At 43.7% G+C, this 18556-nt stretch overlaps 1 long non-coding RNA gene across 1 annotated transcript; it reads right to left on the bottom strand.

The window, feature by feature from the left end:
- Nucleotides 1-10507: 10507 nt before the first annotated feature.
- LOC146664630 (uncharacterized) lies at nt 10508-17364 on the bottom strand. The gene is made up of 2 exons (XR_014912502.1): nt 17181-17364; nt 10508-10692 (listed from the first exon to the last, which is right to left on the bottom strand). It is a non-coding gene; the product is annotated as an uncharacterized LOC146664630 (long non-coding RNA).
- Nucleotides 17365-18556: the final 1192 nt, after the last annotated feature.

The raw sequence follows: 18556 nt of genomic DNA, 5'->3' as shown, positions 1-18556 counted from the left end.
AATCCTATGAATTATAAGTTGCCTTTGCAATGCATTAAAAGTAGAGAAGGTCATTTACGTGTTTTATTAAATCTATGTTTTAAAACATTACAAATTAGTTAATCTAGCTATGCTGTTTGACCAGTGCTTAACAGCAACTGCTCAAATTTTGGAAAACCTATTAATCACTCTGTGTGTACAAGCATTTATTTTACTAAAAAAGAACAATCTAATTACTGCAAAAGGTTGATGATGTGTTTGGTAATAATTAGTATTAACCTTAGCTGACACAGATGTAGTGCTAAATGTATCCAAGTTTCTAGTAGGAGAAAATAAATCACAATCAAAGTGGTAAAAGGCAGGGAGTTTCAGAAGAGCTGTGTGAGCTTGACCATGCATGTGCATGTGTATTGCATTCCTGACACAAGCCAAAATTTAAAATTCTTCTGTCGCTGCATTTGTAAAGTAAGTTGGTCAAAGCTGTCTGGACTGCTATTGCACTTTTGTTCAATATCCAGAAGCAGAACATCTGGGACCAAAAACCTTATCGTAGAAGTGTAAACACAAAAGGCCTGACATATAAATAAAACTGGCATTATATTGATATTTGTATTATTGCTGACTTGTACCTGCGCAGAAGCTTGGTCAGTCACCAAATGGGGCCTATTGACCAAATTAGAAAACAAGCTTAACTGTTCTACACTTGCAATATGGAAATGTGTGTAGATTATATCCAGTCTGCTTCAGTGCTTAATGGCAAACCTCAAGACACTAGAAAGTAGTTTAATTTTAACCAAATATGAGAGTAAAACCCTCAAACAGCCACTGAGTTTTTGAGCAATCTGCACAAAGGTGTATTCTTGCCTTTAGCAAGGACACATACTGTCAGTTCAACAGATACTGGATTTTTGTTGAGCTGACAGTAACTGTCTACAACTTCAAAGCAAGTGTGTTGCCAAGGTCTTGCTGCTGCCCTCTGGCTATTAGATATACATTTCCATCTAAGTGTTATATTTGTTATATTTTGTGATCTGTTGGCCAAGCTCTTTTTCAGATCTGCTTTCATTCCCTCCTGGTTCACTGCATCATATACTTGGCTGCAGGTGACATGACAGTTAAACAACTGTTGCTTAAAACATTTAAAAAAAAAAGAAGAATTTATCAAGCTACGAAATGAATGAAATTCAACAAGACACCTTGGAGAGCCACTTAGATTGGACAGTCCAAGCTGAGCTCTTCTATGTCTAGGTGGTGTGAGGTCTGACTGTCTAGTGATAGTGCAACAAAAAACTCAATACATAAACCCCTGTGGAGATGGACTGTGTTTGGACATGAAATGTGATTGTGTGTTTTCATGTGCAAGTGCATGTGTCAGTTTACAGCAACATTCACAATACTGTCAATGGTTTAAAACTGAATATCTGGTAGCGAATAGAGACAATAATGTAGCTCTTAGGACCTCAGAGGACTGTTTTGAAACAAGTTCAACAGTTGTGTCCAAAAAACTTGTCCATTCATTAAGCTCATGGTCCATTACTTTGGCCCATTTATTTGATCAAATCTTGGATAAATAATGACTACAACATATATTTAAAAAACGTATTGATAACAATGTGAGGGATGGCGTTCCTCCATTGTCTCTGCAAAATATAATATGAAAAACAAATTAAACACACACTGTAGGAACACTGAATGAATATTCATGTCCTGGATCATGCTCACAAGCTCTGTGATTCTTAAAATGCTTTTTCACTGTCTATAGACATGCATTCTCTTTGTATTCTAACTGCATTTGCCTGATTGCTTTTTCTGTTTGTCAATGGTTTGTTTGTAGAAAGGCCTTGGCATGGGGTATAAGGCACCACTTAATCCGCTGGCAATAAGAAAGAAAGGATAAGAAACAATGTGAAGACATGGCAGAATAGGCAAGCAATGATGCTTCTCAATGGTGATCATGCCGGCATATTCTGGCACAGCGTGCTCAATGGATTTTATGGTTATACTGTATGCATCAGTTCCTGCCAAAAGCAACCAAGTGAACTGGCAAAATGTGTCATTTAAATTTTTCTTGAATGATGTATGCTGTTCTGTGAACATAAAGATAAACAATGTTAAAATGTGACTGAAATAAAATGTCTTTGTCACATTTCAGCATGTACTGAATTATCATTTAGGTGAAGATGCTCACATGCATATTCCACTATAATACTACTTGATGCAGTAACTTTTCTAATATAGAAGGGACTTTATTATGCTGTAACTAAAAGCTAGTTCTCCTGAGTAAGACTACATTTTAGATAACTCTTTAATTATTTGTGGCAATCATTTGTGGTTCAACTTGAAAATGGTGGGAGAGCATCCGGATGGCGTGTCAGTTCCTGTTGTATATGTGCAATGAAAATCTTTGACTCATTAACAGTATTGCAGAATCATACAAGAATGAGTGTCTCATTTTAAACATGTCTATAAACTTGTTTGGATGCAAGCTTTCAAAAGAAGTGTGCGTTTCTTTAATGGGTTTTGGGTTTATAATGTTTGTTTAGTGGGAAAATGAAAGAAATTCAGCGAGCTAATATAAAAATACACTGAACAAAAATATAAACGCAACACCTTTGTTACTGCTCCCATTCCCCATGGGATGGACGTAGAGACCTAAAATTCATTCCAGATACACAATATAACCATCCCTCCCAAACAGTGGTCACAAATCAGTCCAAATGTGTGGTAGTGGGCACATCTGCTATATTGAGATAATCCATCCCACCTCACAGGTGTGCCACATCAGGATGCTGATCTGACATCATGAGTAGTGCACAGGTGTACCTCAGACTGCCCACAACAAAAGGCCACCCTGGAATGTGCAGTTTTGTCTCACAGCAAAGTGCCACAGATGCCACAAGCAATGAGGGAGCGTGCAATTGGCATGCTGACAGCAGGAATGTCAACCAGATCTGTCGCCCGTGCATTGAATGTTCATTTCTCAACCATAAACCGTCTCCACAGGCGTTTCAGAGAATATGGCAGCACATCCAACCGGCCTAACAACCGCAGACCTCGTGTAACCACACCAGCCCAGGACCTCCACATCCAGCAGGTTCACCTCCAAGATCGTCTGAGACCAGCCACCCAGACAGCTGCTGGAACAACTGGTTTGCACAACCAAACAATTTCTGCACAAACTGTCAGAAACCGTCTCAGGGACGCTCAACTGCATGCCCGTCGTCCTCATCGGGGTCTTGACCTGACTCCAGCTCGTCGCCGTAACAGACTTGTGTGGGCAAATGCTCACATTCGATGGCGTCTGGCACGTTGGAGAGGTGTGTGCTTCACGGATGAATCATGGTTCACATTGTTCAGGGCAGATGGCAGCTGAGAATGTCCCAGTTCTTGCATGGCCAGCATACTCACCGGACATGTCACCCATTGAGCATGTTCGGGATGTGCTTGACCGGCGTATACGACAGCGTGTACCAGTTCCCACGAATATCCAACAACCTCGCACAGCCATTGAAGTGGAGTGGACCAACATTCCACAGGCCACAATTGACAATCTGATAGACTCCATGCGACGATGTGTTGAACTGCATGAGGCAAATGGTGGTCACACCAGATACTGACCGGTTCTGGGTCCCCAGACCCCCAATAGCGCAAAAAACTGCACATTCCAGGGTGGCCTTTTGTTGTGGGCAGTCTGAGGTACACCTGTGCACTACTCATGATGTCAGATCAGCATCCTGATGTGGCACACCTGTGAGGTGGGATGGATTATCTCAATATAGCAGATGTGCCCACTACCACACATTTGGACTGATTTGTGACCACTGTTTGGGAGGGATGGTTATATTGTGTATCTGGAATGAATTTTAGGTCTCTACGTCCATCCCATGGGGAATGGGAGCAGTAACAAAGGTGTTGCGTTTATATTTTTGTTGAGTGTATCTAAACAACATACTTAATGATACATTACACTATGAAAGTGTTCAATTTTTGAATGCCAACATACAGGAGAAGTTTTTTTTTTTATTCTAGGAGAAGAAACTTTTACAACAGATTCAAACGTGGATGTTCTTGCTTTTAAGGTTGATTTAAGGTCACCTTCTTTGGTTTGTCCAGACAACCTTAATGACAACAGCTACAGCCTTTTACTGTGTGTTCTGAAATGTCACCACAGAATTCAAAACATGCACAGAGAGCAACTTCTCCTTCACACTGACCTGAATTACATGCAGGCATTTTTGATCATTCCAGCTTAGTTTCCAGGTACAAATGAGCCGCTATCAACAGCTATTAGTCTGCAGTTTCCAAGGAATGCATCAAGTTGAGGAACAAGATCAAGGGCAAGCTAATCATCTTTTGGACATTAACAAGCTTGTGCATTTTAAATATCTTCTCTAAAACAATACTGAGGGACACTTCTACTGATGCAGAGCATTTAGTGAAAGCACCTTGAACTGTGGTGCATATCAAAGCCCCTTAAAAACTCAACAGTTTAATTGCTACACCAACACTTCATTCACCATACGTTAGCCAGATTTCCAAATGACAAATGGCAAACAAGTTGAAGCAGCACCACTTTGACAGATTTGTACAATTTCTCAAAATAAAAGGAGACATAACAGGACTTGTATTGATTCATGTAAAAACATTGCACGTAACACAGCTATTAGTAACTTATATATAATGTAAACTCTTCTTGATTAAAAAAACATCAAAAATAGTAAAAAAAAAAAAGTATCTTTTTGTTACATCCTACGTAGGAAACAAAGATGATCATAAAGACAATAGACTAAGACACATGAAAACTTCACAATTGCAAAGGCTGCTACTTAAATTTAAATTCCCCTCATAGCTGCAAAGATAAAAGCATATAGTGGGAATTTTACTTTGCAACAATCTCACTAAACTAAACTCTAATGGGTTGCGATAGTATCTATATGAAACTCAGGGAAATGTCATTAGTGTAATTCACTAAGAATGATACCTTGCTTGAGACTTGATATGAATTTTTTGGGTTGGTTTAACAAAGTTTTAACCTTTTAACTCTGAACATTTTTTTTAATAGATTCTTAAATCATGTTGTGCTGTGGATGAGAGGAAGAGAATTGTTTCTGATGCGTTTACAAGTGTTTACTCTATCCTTTCATCAGTTAGAACATGGTTGTTTAGTTTAGCAGTTCCAAAGCTACATATTCAGATAGGCTGCCTCCGGCTGCCTCCAGCTGTATCTGCCTCCTCTGCCCTTGACGTCCATGTTCTGCATATCTAATCCTTCACTCACCCCCTCACTTTGTCTTCTCACAACACTTGCTTCTTCTTTTACTGTCAAGAGTGCCTTTCCGTGTGAATTTTACAGGTTCAAAGATCAAAGTGGAGAATTCCAGTGGAGATAAAGACAGAGAGAAAATGAAAGAAAAGATAAAGAGAGCTTGAAATCCCCTCCAGTCACCATATTTAGTGGTTTGTCATCACTTTGTTTATATATTTTACAGAAACCTTAGATTCTTCTCAGCTTGCCATGGTTTTTCACTCAGTTGCCTTTTTTGGACATATTTGGTGCACAGCAGAGAATTATCAAATGTTTACCTGCATCCAAGTGTAATTTCTTTTTAATCGCAAATTGAGTAACAAACTTTGTTGGTTGAAAAAATAATAAATAAGTTATGCCTTTTGAATAGAAACACTTTTTATTATTATCAAAGCTAATGGTTTTTTCTCAATGTGCAATGTGAACTGATGCTCTACTAGATTTAACTGTATATCTACTCATCTAAAACCTTTAGATATTCACCAAATACGTACTTTCTCACCAAACAGTTCAGATTTTTCCGCTGTCAACTTTTTGTAGTCACCTGACTGCTGCCTAGCAGATGGTGATGAGGAGTTGGCAGGGAACATTTGGTCTTAATTAGCCTTTCTATTCTGTGGTGTCATTAATGTCAAAAGGATGCTGTCACCAGAGATGAGCATTGCTGAAGAAGAGAACAGGGTCAGGGTGCAAATGGAGAGAGGAGCAGTGCGAAGGAGTCATGAGGGTCACTCAGATGAGAGAACGGTAAGTCAGAAAGAGGGGCGTTGAAGGTCAAAGCAGAGGAAGGGTAAGCTGTACTTTGGCCATGTGTGAATAAAAGATGGAAAAAAGGATTTTGTGAGATGTTATTTATTTATTTATTTTTGACTCTAAAATTCATGCTGCTTCCCTGTGGTAGCCACAAGCAGGGCTAAATGCTTGCTGAATGTATGACCTGCATTTTGATGAGAAAAACTTGTTTCATAACATGACAGAGAAAACAGATTAGGGAAAACAACTGCTCCAGAAGCATCTAAAATGCCATGGTCTTGTTCTCTTTTATATCACTATGAAGTAGGGCAGACAAAGTTAATGGCTCTTTTTAAGCCACCCGATTGAAATGTTTGGCAACTTCTTCAGTCATTTCTGGCTGATGGGGGGGGGGGGGGGGTGCTGGCTGATAAGAATGTAAATGCTTCACAATTGTGCAGACCTGCCATTAAAGAAATCAGAGCTTTACGACGTACATTAAAGAAAAAGGTAATAGTGCATAAAATGTTTAACTGTGTGTTATATGCATATCAGATTGCATGGCTTCAAAGACTTTTTCTTTTCCTTTGAGGCATTTCAAATTTTAAAATGTCAAAGGTCACATGCATTGCATTAAAACATAGTTAATTGTACACAGTAAGGAAGTCACTGTAGACAACATAGCAAAACAAGACTATTACATTTAGCAACTCTTGGGGCAAGCATAATTTTTTATAATTATAAATATGCAGAATAAAGTGCTGGGAAAATTATGTTAAGTATTATATATGTGGTCTACACTGCCATGTCGAGAATAGCATCAGCCTCAGTAAGTCCAACGATTTAGAAAAAATAAACAAACAAACAAAAAATGCCCTCGGCCCTCAACCACCTTCCAGGTATTATGGAAAGAGTGTAAAATTAAAGCTTTAGAACCTTAAATTACATTACAAACTCACTCATTTCAAATGAGCCTCGGGGAATGTCGTTTATATTTACACCCTGCCACAATTTTACATGCACAAGCCTCTTTAATTAAGATAGATGGATATTCCTTTTGTACGGTGCTGAGACAGGCAGGAGTAATTGAGAAGATAGTTAATAAGCAAAAATGCTCACTATAGTGTTTTACATATATTTTTAAGAGACCGTGTTATGATGTCTGGAAAGAGACATTGCTTTTCAAATGTATTATTTTTATGGGCCAAGCACTATGACACAAGTGTCCCTCAGTTCCCTTACACAAACTGGGCAACTCCACCAGCAACAAAGAGTCTACATGGATTAATAACACTACAGGCCAGAGGAACAACATGTAAATTAATTTTCGGATACACTGTCCCTTTAAACCGGGTTTCAAAGCTACATCCAGCCATTGTAGTGTGTATAACCTTAATTGTGAAAATTGCAAGGGAAAAAACCTCCTTCACAGTGTCTCTTTTATTCATCTGTTTTATTTTGTTCACTGACCTTGTAAAAGTACAATAGTATGAGCTATTGTACACTTGAAGCCGAGAAAGCAGTTTAATATTTGATCTGCAAAGGAAAGAGATGTTTAATTAGCAGGATTTATATTTCAAACCAAACATGTAAGAGAATCTACATCTTGCATCATATCAGTACTGGAACTAGCACATTAGAGTCAGCCCACAGTTGAGTGACAAGTTAAAACCATTCCCATTTTGCTTCTGGCTGATATGAATAGTGTCCCCTTGCTGTGGTTATAGTAAAAGATTGATCGGCAAGACATGCTTGACAATTAATTCATGAATTGATTTTCTGCTTGGGATAAGAACAGCTGCAGACTTTTTGAAAAGCAGTGGTGCCTCGAGCCTGGAGCAAACTTTGTTCACTGACAAGTTGAACATAGAGGACATCGAGGTCAGGGAATGTTCAACAGAATCAGAGTGACTGAACTGAAGGGCAGACTGAGCAGATGTTGAAATGGGGAAACTATGTTCACAACTGTTGCTACAGTTGACAAACACTGATGGAAAACATCAGTGGATAGGTAGCTGTAAGCAGGAATGGGATTACTGTTTTTTATTACAAAGACATTTTCAGCATCATGGTCTATTCCTGAGAAATTAGGCCACAAGGACTGAAAATATATTATATAAAATTGGACCACCTGTAGCAGTTGGTGTTAAGTCCTAACCTGTAGGATTCTATCAGTTGCACAAACCTGGCTTCCAGCTATATCTTTTTCCATACTCTGGTAAGTTTTTATCAATTACTCTGCTTGTATCCTAAACAGTATCCTTATATATTAAATATATATATTAAATATATATATATATTTTCCTGCTTCACTGAATAATATAATAATATAAATATAATATAATAGTATAAAAAATAATAATGATATAATAATATAAAATAATTAATTCGTATTATCAGGATGCAATATCTCTTATATATCAATTTGTGTGGAACCAAACTCCAGGCACGGAGACAAAAACCGAACGCAGTCTTAACTGGTTACTTACTGGATATGTAGCTGAAGGAACAGGAAACATACATGAGGAGAGATAAACAAGGTGGCAAAAACCAGAGGAAGACTCCGACAACAAATACACAAGAGGGAATCAGAGCAGAGACACACCAGGGGGAGATGGCTGAAAGCAATCTAAGTGATGAGAGACAGGAAGCAAAGCAGAACATGAATGAGATGAAGGACTGCCAAAATAAAAGCAGGAACAAGACACAGACAATGGTGCCCAGACAACTTAACACAGGGAAAAGGTAAACAAACACTAAGACCTGACAGACTGGGGAGAGAGGCCACAGAGATAGAATACAGATTGACGCAGAGACAGAAAAGTAAACAAACCGGGAGGCATGACTGATTTCTACAAGGGTCCTAAAGAGGGAAGACTAGGGCAGAAGATACAGGGGGCCACGACTGGAAGGACAGGCAGGAATTCAATACAAGCAGAAAGCCAGACCAGAAGTAGATGACAAAACTTTAAACGACCAAAATGTGTAGAAAAAGCAGCAAAATATAGAAACTAACTACAACTTACACAGGGACCTTAACAATGCCTCCTTGGAGCTCTGGCTATACGGAATTAAAATACATCACTCATGTTTAGTTATCATCAAAAATATCAAGCAGTTTTTCCTAAAAAGAAAGGCTAGACTAGAGTTCTCTAAATCCTGACATATAGCAAGATGGATGATAATAATCAGCCTTTACGTGGTTGTAAAGTATGCAGCAGCATGTAGTGCCCTCTCCGTCTGGCAAGTCATTACGAGTCCATCATCAGGGTCTTCTTGCACACCTGGAGAAGCAGGTGTGGGGCCTTGACCTCATAATGGAGAACAAGGTCTTGTTGAATAGTAGATAATGCCTATTACAGGTAGGAGTGGGTACCTGTGTGCATTTCAGGTAAAAGAAATTGCTTTTCTGGTCAGCTATGTAAGCAACAAACACTGTAACCCTGTAAGGGAGAACTAACGCTAATTCCACAGCACACTCCAGCTTGAGCTATTATCAGTTTGATATAAAATATTGAAGAAACACATCACATCCAAGCAATTGGGTTATATTTTGCATACAAAGTGTTATTGCCTCTCATACGACTATAAATCATGCATTTAATTACCAGTTTAAGGGAGGCTTAGATTAAAAAACTCATTTGCATTATCGAGCATCAGACCACTCTGCAAGAAAATATATGTGCTTCGTCAGAGAGATAATGACTCAGTTGAAGAAAATGCACAACAAGATGGTGTCACATTTTACTGTACATCATAAAATTAATCCAAGGCATAGATTAAGTTGCTCTAAAACAAGACGGTCCCATGAGGATAAATTGGTGTGTGATGAAAACTAGGTTTACGTGAGGAGACACGGTAATGGCTGTTGATTCTCAAGTGTCTGTTTGACATTGGTTGTGGCCCTTAAGAGCAAAATGCAATACTTATGCAATGTACTAATCAAGTAGTATCAAAATTCACCATGCCAGTCTTGCTTAAGTGCTTTCTTGGCAGACATTTATTATGTGTGTGTGAGTGTGTATGTGTGTGTTTCACAGTGCAAGAGAGACAGATATAAGTTCCCATCTCATTTTATAGTCGTCATTACACCAGCCTAAGGAAATGTTTCTTACACAGTTCTATTGAATGAATGCTCCCAATACTCCCCTATCCTGATGTGAATATAAAACAACAGACCCCTTGTCCATAACCTCGAGCCAGCCATTTGCCATGGCATCTGTGTAGGTAATAGGAGTGGACAAGAGAGGGTGGAGATGTGACACTCATTGCATGCACCTCTGGCTGTGCGGACATGCCTGAAGAGCTATGTGAAAGTGAACTGATTTAGGCTGCTGTTAACCATTCCTCGCCGTCAGTCCCCTGACCGTGGTCGGGAGACACGAGGGGAGATGCTTCCTCCAGGGCCGAAGTTTGTCCTCCTTCGGGGTTAACTCCCTTCACTTTTGTGGAGTAGTGAGGCAGACAGAAATCAGCCGAGGCACCGGAGAGTACTGAAGAGATGAGGCTTTAATAACAGTACTGCACACTTTGGAAACACACTGCATAGCCTGTAGCCCGTTAGAACGCTGCTCCCGGTCGCCCTCTACCCATGACACACTCTCTCACTCTCTTTTTCCTCTTTCGCTCCCCGCGTTTCCTTCACGCGCATGCTCACACACACATTACATACACTCCTTACTGCACCCAGTCACACACAAGACAGCAATTCCTGCAACACTACCCCCACTCTGGATGGCAATTAAACAATAATTCCACTCCAGCATTGTAATGCATAAAACTGGTACACAATCCCCTTTACCACTTGGAGCCCACAGGAGATAAAAGTGTTAGCCATTACCGCATATAAGGTGAGGTATAGTATCAACGAGTGCACTTCAGTGACAAAGAGGTTGGCTCAAGTAAGGTGTACATACATGTGCAAAATAAAGCATTTCAAGTGCTGTTAAGTAGAAAAGAAATTACACAATTGTAACTATTACATGGCGACCGGGAATAACCAACTTATCCTAGCATCTAGGAAGGCACAAATACAAATGGATAAGTGCATGTAGATAACCCCGTAGGTCCTTCAGATACTTTTAAAAAAAAAATGTAAACACTGGAACAATGAAAAAAAAAATATAACTCTTTTAAACCATTGTAGCTAACAGTATAGGAGGCTGAAACGATTTAAACTTGAACCGAATCTTCAGTCCTACTTGGAACTGTCCATGGTAGGTAAACCAAGTTAAGTGATCCACACTCCATACCGGTCTGGAGCTCTGCGCCGACGAGTTGGTCGCTGAAACTGCTGGCCCGGGTGGTCTGGCTCACCCACCACACCCCCACCATTCTCATGGTCTACATGGGAAGGGGACGATGGGACAACCACAACCAGAGCGGGATCAGCTGCAACTGAGACAGAAGGCTGAGAGGAGCTGGGGCCATTGCCAGTTGCAGTAGAGAACAGACTGTGCAGACCCAGATCACGGTCTGCTGGGTCATTTTCTAAAGCTGGTGGTGGGACCTCTGTAGGGGACCACTGATGAGCCTGATCAAGGACCCAGGTATTGTCCAGTGGCTCGCGGCAGCGATAATGCTTTAGCTGGTCATGGTGGACAACTTTCACTTTAGACCTTGGGTTCTTCTGGATCCGATAAACTAGGTCATCCAATTGTCCCAGGACAAAGAATGGTCCTTCATACGATGGGAGGAACTTTCTGACCTTGTTCTTGACGTGACGTGTTCCTTTGATGAGATACCACACAGGATCTCCAGTCTTATACTGTGTGTGGCAACAGTTCTTGTCATATTGCCTTTTTGCGTGCTTGACTGACTCACCCAGGGCTTCCCTGGCGATGAGGTGGGCCAGCTCCAGCCGCTCACGCATTTGCTGCACATACTCTGGAACTGAGGGTTGGTTGCCTGGATCAGGAGGTAGACCTGCGACAAGGTCCACTGGCTCACTCAGTTCTCGGCCAAACATCATGAAGTTCAGGGTGAAACCTGTAGCACTGTGTTTGGTCGCCCTGTAGGCCATAACAGCGTACGGGATCATCAGGTCCCAGTCCCAATGACAACGCTCTGCTGTGGAGGCCAGGATCTTCTGGAGAGTGGCATTGAAACGTTCAACCTGGCCATCTGACTGGGGTCGGAATGGCGTTGTATGAGTCTTATCTATGCCAAACAAACTGCACACCCCTTGGAACACATCAGATTCAAAATTGCGTCCCTGATCACTGTGTAGTGCTTGAGGTATCCCGTAGCGGCACACCCACTCAGACGCAACGACCTCGGCAACGGTTGCAGCCCGTTCATCTGGGATAGGAAAGGCTTCAGTCCACTTTGTAAAGTAGTCTTGTATCACAAGCACATATCGGTTTCTGCGCTCTGTCTCATTCAGTGGTCCCATAATGTCCAGCGCAACGCGCTCCATTGGGGCTCCTACCCGGACAGTTCCCATCGGAGCTTGCGGTGTCTTCTGGGGTCGGGCCCTGGATGCACAGCTGGTACAAGTACGGCACCAAAGAGCGGCGTCTTCCCTCATGTGATACCAATAGAATCGGGTTCGTAGTCTGGCCACAGTCCTCTCGACACCAAAATGTCCACCCACTGGCCCTTCGTGCATCTGGCCCATCACTTCTGGTTGTAGCTTACGTGGCAGTACGATTTGGGGATAGAACTGGGTCTCGTCAAGGCAGTAGAAGCGACGGACCAGAACTCCATCTCTGAAGTAGAGCCGTTTCCATTGAGCCCAGTATGTCTTAGTTGCTGGGCTGCATGGTGAAACAATAGTCCATGGGGGGCGCTCACTGCTGGCCTCCATCCAGGCGCGTATGGGTGCAATGTCTGCATCAGCGTCCTGGGCTTGGCTCAGCTCCCCCATGGTCCAACCATGAAACAGAGAAGCAGTATCAAGGGTTTTAGCCACATATACTTTCTCAGTCAGCTTTACAGTGTGTGTATTAGTGGACATGTTCTGGTGTGATATGTCTGTTCTAGTGTGAATTGTCTGTTCTGAGATGTCTGTGTTGATAGGAGTGTTTTGACATAAAATGTCTGACTTTGTAAGAGCAGTTTGGTCTAAAGTCTTTGTTTCTGGTGTGGTGGTGTTATGACTTACCCCCACTAGACACACCGCTGTAGTAGCCGGTTGTCCCTCCACCCTCACCGGACTCAGCAACAGGGAGCTGGTGTCAGAGTCCAACTCGCATTGAACTGCCTGATGACTGGTCCCCCCGAGATGCTTGGGGGGGTCCTGCACTCTGCATGGACAAGACTGGCGACAGGGTCTTCTGGAGAGGCTATCAGCATTGGTGTGCACTCGACCTGGACGGTGGATGATCTCAAAGTTGTACTCGGCAAGCTTCTCGAGCCATCGAGCTAATTGTCCCTCTGGCTCTTTCATTTTTGTTAGCCACCGTAGACTGCTGTGGTCTGTGCGCACTTTGAAAGGCCGTCCAAGGAGATACTGGCGAAAGTGGGACGTGAAATCCACGACGGCTAGTAGTTCACGTCGTGTGGTGCAGTAGTTTTGTTCAGTTCTTGATAGCTTACGACTGCCATATGCCAGCACACGTTCCACGCCCTGTTGCATCTGTGACAGCACCGCGCCGATGCCAGTGTCGCTGGCATCAGTGTCTAGTGTCATTTCTCCATGGTCAAGTGGATAGCCAAGAACAGGGGCAGAGGTGAGTCGACACTTCAGCTTGTCGAAACCTGCTTGGTGCTCAGCATGCCACTGAAAATGTGCATTCTTCTTGGTCAGGTTGTGCAGGGGTTCGGCTATAGAGGCAAAATCTTTCACAAACCGGCGGTAATATGAGGCCAGGCCGATGAAGCGTCTGACCTCCTGGATGGATGTAGGTGTGGGCCACATCTGAACCTTTTGAACTTTGCTGGGGTCGGTAGCCACACCATGCTCGGATACCACATGGCCAAGATAAGCAACTTCGCGGCGAAAGAGGCAGCATTTGGCAGGTTTCAGTTTCAAGTTAGCTTGTTGAAGTCTATAGAATACCTGGCCAAGCCGTTGCAGCATCCCCGACACGTCCTTAGCCAGCACGATGATGTCGTCCAAGTAGACCAGGCAGGTCTCCCACTGCATGCCAGCCAGGACGCGGTCCATCAGCCGCTGGAACGTTGCCGGGGCATTGCATAGTCCAAATGGCATGACGTTCCACTCAAAGAGGCCTGTCCTAGTGCAGAAAGCGGCGGCCCTGCGTGCTCTAGGCGTCAGCTCAACCTGCCAGTAGCCAGATGCGAGGTCTAATGTGCTGAACCATCTGGCAGTTGAGAGTGTGTCCAGCGTGTCCTGGATGCGGGGCAGCGGGTAGGCGTCTGTTATGGTGCGGTCGTTGAGAGCCCTGTAGTCAATGCAGAGACGGTATGTCCGATCTTTCTTACGCACCATAACGATGGGCGAGGCCCAGCTGCTGCAGCTGCGTTGGGCGAGACCGCTCTGTAGACTGTCGTAGATCTGCTGATCAGCATTTTGCTGCTTTTCCCCTGCCATTCTTCGTGGATTTTGTTTGACTGGGGCACCAGGACGGGTTATGATGTCATGCTGCACAAGGCTGGTTCGGCCCAGGTCAGCAGGCCCTGTAGAAAACACATGTCCATAAGTGCAAAGCAAGCGTTTCAGTTGGAGCTGTTCATAGTCATTGAGGTCTGTGGAGCTCTGGGCATAGAGCTCCTGCAGGTGCAGAGGAACCACAGGAGGGCTGGTCAGAGAGTCTGCAGCTGGGGAGACCATGGAGGGTTCCACGGCCTCAGCTGGCTGGAGGAGCCCGGCAATGGATCCCGCCTTAATTGTTACTGCTTTATTGCCAAGGTTAAAAAGGCGAAGTGGGACAGCTTTAGAAGGCTGTGCGTTGACTAGGACTCTGGCGATAAGTACTTTGTGCTTCTCAACAAAACCTTTGGTGGGACTAAGCATCATGTCACCTCGAGCTGCTGCACCAGGATGCACGTTGCCTTTCACCATATACTCTTGCCCCGGTTCCACCACCACAGTTCTAGCTATTCTCACTGCGTGTGACTTTGTACTGGCTTCGGTTTGGTAGTAGAGCACCTCTTCACCGAAAAGGATGATGCGGCGTTTGCCAAAATCAAGACGTGCTTCAGCTTGAGTGAGGAAGGGATGCCCAAGCAGCACCTCATTTCCTGCTATATCTGCCACCAAGAAATCAACATCCACCTGTCGATTGTTGATATTGACAGGTATCTGGGCTTCACCTAGCACCGGCACGTCCCCAGGTCCCACACCAAGCAAGGTCTCAACAACTGAGGGCTGTAGTGGTGGTCTCACGTCTGGGTGGATGGAGTTGTAGTAGGGCAGCGGCAGCACGCTCCTCCGGGCTCCACTGTCCAAAACAGCACATACCTCCACTTCGTAGAGGCGCATGGGGATACTCATTTCTTGGCTTTGGCACTTAAGGTGGAGCACAGTGGGTTTTGGGCTGTCCCAAGGGCTACTGTTCAATGTTAAGGCCTTGGTGGTTTTGTGAGGGGAAGGGCACTGCTTTTGGACATGGCCCCAACCTTGACAGTTATGGCAGCGAACCCCACTCCTTTTAAAATTTCTGTGATTGTTCGGTGTTGTCGAGGGTGTGTGTGGGACAAAACGATTCGGTGAGGGGCTAGCTGCAGGTGCATGCTCAGCAACAGTCTCATCTCTGTCTTTTTCTCTGACGACGGCAGCTCGGGGCCGGCGTTCAGCTGCGTTACGGGCTCCTTGCTGCATGGCACTGGTTACATAAGATGCAGCCCTTTTAGTGGTTTCGTGTCGGTGGGCTATTTCGTATGCGCAGGCAAGTGTGGCTGGGTGCCTCTCTAGCAACTTCTGTACTATTTCTGCATCACCCAGCCCATTGGTGAAAACTTCAACAGCTATAGAGTCTTGTTCAATCTCTGCTCTATTACCATATGCAACAGCCACTTTCCCATAAATGTCATCTCTGAAAACATGCAGGGCCTCACCAGGTTTACGCACTCGCTGCCTCAGTTCTACAGCAACAGCAGCTGCATGGTCAGAAGAAGGGCCATATGCAGTTTCCAGTTCGTCCACCAGGCGGCGGTAATCCCATTTGGATGAGCGGGGATTTCTGTGGATAATGGCCCCTGCTGCTCCAACTAGGCAGAATTTAAGCTGAGTTGTCATTGTTTTTTCTGACCAATAGTTGGCTTCAGCGCAGCTCTCAAACCTGTGCAGAAATTCCTTCCACGGTGTGGTGCCGTCATATTGGCCCGGACGTAGGGTGGGGACTCTCTCTCTAGTGTCACCGTCCTCTTCACTGTCAGATAGGGGCTGACGGGGCACACAGCGGGTCTTGCCTGGTTTCGAGCGGGGTTTATGCTGTGCAGTGATTTCCCCATAGCTAATGGCTTCATTAAGGCTACTGGAAGGCATACATTGCATGGGTGTATTTAACATTGCGTTAAACTGAGCCGGTGTGCTGTGTACAAAACTGTCCATGTGAGCGGAGGAAAATGGGTTTGAGTCTGGATAGTGGATTTTCATTTGGGGAGTAGGAGCTGGATAATAGTTCATGCTGCTGCCTGTGTTTCTCTCACGGCCGTAGCTGCGGCATTCCGCATCAACGAAGGGATTCGTGCGGGAAAACTGCGGCCGGGCAGGACCATCGGGCGGCGCGAATACACACTCTCCATTAGCGTGTGTGTTAGCACAACTTTCGGCACACAGGAATGGGTTCATATGTTCACATTTAGTCACAGCTCTGTCTCTGTTAGCTTCCCTAATGCTCGCGGCACCCTCGGAGACACTGGTCAGCGATATGAACGGGTTGGAGTAATTGGTCTCAAGTCCGTACTTTTCACGAGAATGGCGAGCAGCGGCCATCGCGAGTTAGCTTAGCTGCGGGCTAATACACTTGTAATTACAGTCACTCGGCTTTATCGTTAGCCGCTTTAGCCTGTCGGTTTTTCTCTGTGCTCACCACTTCTTTAACAACGTGAGAGGGTCCCTTCGTGGTCGCCAGTGTTAACCATTCCTCGCCGTCAGTCCCCTGACCGTGGTCGGGAGACACGAGGGGAGATGCTTCCTCCAGGGCCGAAGTTTGTCCTCCTTCGGGGTTAACTCCCTTCACTTTTGTGGAGTAGTGAGGCAGACAGAAATCAGCCGAGGCACCGGAGAGTACTGAAGAGATGAGGCTTTAATAACAGTACTGCACACTTTGGAAACACACTGCATAGCCTGTAGCCCGTTAGAACGCTGCTCCCGGTCGCCCTCTACCCATGACACACTCTCTCACTCTCTTTTTCCTCTTTCGCTCCCCGCGTTTCCTTCACGCGCATGCTCACACACACATTACATACACTCCTTACTGCACCCAGTCACACACAAGACAGCAATTCCTGCAACACTGCTAAGACTAGCGACCATCCGTCACACCAGCTGCAAAGTAAATTTGAGAGAAATGAACCCTTATAGATAGTGTATTGGTCCTGACTGCAGGCAGTCAGCATCCATTTATGGTAATGGTGGGCCACATAAACCAAGGTGCCTGCCTCAGGTCCTGCTTATTTCCTTTTTCCTCCTCACCACACTCTCTCTCTCTATGTTAAACCGTTCTTAAATGATTTGTTTGAGTGTTTTTTCCTCTGCTGAGAAACAAATGGTTGAGTTTTTTAGATATACTAGAGTGCTGGGTTTGTGTGACTTTTAATCACTCTGTACTCATGATTTTGTTCTTTTAATTTTATTCTACTAATCAAATTTGACTGTTTAAAATTCCCCTTCATATTTGATTCATGGGCATATTCAGCTAAATCAGATCTAATTCCACAATGTTAAAACACGACCCTGGGTTAACATTATAAGTTAATGTTTCATTCTGTCGTGCTGTAACTTTGGTCATTGAGACAGTGTTGATAGGCCATTATTAGTGAGTGATGGAGTGACTGCTAATGAGGAGGATATATTATGCAGCTGAGACCTAGTTGATGAAGTGTGATAGATAAAGGAAGAAATTGTCCTGCTAATGTGTAATTGAGTTTGAAAAGACATCATCATCTTGAGGTGAGGGACGATTATAGATGACCCCCTATTATTTTATTATTGCAGTAGCTTTTTAGAGATGAGAATTTCCATGTTTTCCATGTCACTTCCCTTTACAGTTAATAAGAGGCATGAGGAGACAGGCACTGCTGAGGTGGTAATTTCAGAACTGATTTTAACATGGTGTTCATTTTTTGTATTTAAAAAAAAGAGGGGAAAAAACTGTAATATCCACACACTGAATGGAAGAGACAGGTGGATAGTGCCATATAGTTAATGAGTTAATGATTGGTGAAACATATATCTCCGTCCCAGTCAACCTCCCCTCCCCCCCACCCCCCCCCCACCCCCCTTTGCTTCTTTGTAAAAAATGAACAGCTTTAAATAGACAAGCATATTCCTCATATTGTTAGACAGCCTTGCACATAAAAATAGGGCACAGCTTAAAGTCACCATATATTTCTATGTTTCTACACATACACAAGAACACCGTTTATGTTGCATTTGCAGTTAAATTACACAAGTAGTGACCTCACCAT

The sequence above is a fragment of the Rhamphochromis longiceps genome, linkage group LG7 (assembly GCF_057381845.1).
Source record: "Rhamphochromis longiceps isolate RC_006_pf linkage group LG7, R_longiceps_female_GT1.1, whole genome shotgun sequence".
Taxonomy (NCBI): Eukaryota; Metazoa; Chordata; class Actinopteri; order Cichliformes; family Cichlidae; genus Rhamphochromis; species Rhamphochromis longiceps.
The sequence above is the reverse complement of the archived record's forward strand: the minus strand, read 5'-3'. Positions and strand labels throughout refer to the sequence as shown.